Below are 1,032 nucleotides of genomic sequence, written 5' to 3'. Positions count from 1 at the left end.
TTATTACAATGCACACTTTAACTATATATACATAGGTTATTAATTTAATTATTTCCGAATAAGCAGAGGCGGCCGCCCGCCTGCATACCAACGACGACCGCAATGCGGTTCGAATAGGCAGCGCAATGGGTAAATTTTTAAAATCTCATTAAATAATAATAATAATACAATTTTAATAACAATATTATTCATTAATTCGTGTCAGATCTCCCGACGGTTATAGACTGGGCGCCCGCACTCGCAACTTTTATACCGCCCGCCGAGCCAGCAGCAGCAGCTGTTGCTGTCCCGTCTCCGGCGGCCGCCGCTATCACGAATCGGCGCGCGCACGCAGCTGTTGTTGTCCCGTCTCTGACGCCCGCCGCCACTATCACGAATCGGTGCGCGCACGCAGCTGAGCCGTCTCACGCCTCCACGACGCCCGCGACCGACGACGACGACGCGCCTGTTATCACTGGTATCTCGGGCGCTTCCATGAACTAAGATATACAGGACTGGACACCGATAGGTTGGCGGGTATGAAGGGTACGGTCAGTAAATGTTACGCCTCTTACCTTCAATCGGAGCTGGCGCAATCTATGAGAATAAATTTGCAACCTAATTTATAAAACACAAAATTTGTATGCTATAAATATAATATCGGTACATATTATTTCGAAAACAAAACATAATTATGTTTATTTTAACACCTAATATCATTCTGTACCGTACATGCTTAACGGCAGTTAACGCATATGGTATTCGATATAAAGTTCGTAAAAATGGTTAACAAGTGTTCTGTGTTGCTGTGTAAAAGTCGAAAGCACAATATTAAAAAGTATTCGATATTTCAAGCTCCGAAAAATAAAGATATTTCTGAACTATGGTCCAAAATTATATCGCAAGTTAACCACAAACAAACTAATGCGAAATATTTGTGTGAACTCCACTTTAGTAGTGAAGATGTTATAAGAAATTATTCTGGTTGGAATATGCCAGTTAAACAGAGGTAACTTGTGTTTGTATTCTGTCTGGGTATTATATTTATTTGGA

This window comes from Acyrthosiphon pisum, chromosome X (assembly GCF_005508785.2).
Source record: "Acyrthosiphon pisum isolate AL4f chromosome X, pea_aphid_22Mar2018_4r6ur, whole genome shotgun sequence".
Classification (NCBI taxonomy): domain Eukaryota; kingdom Metazoa; phylum Arthropoda; class Insecta; order Hemiptera; family Aphididae; genus Acyrthosiphon; species Acyrthosiphon pisum.
The sequence above is the reverse complement of the archived record's forward strand: the minus strand, read 5'-3'. Positions refer to the sequence as shown.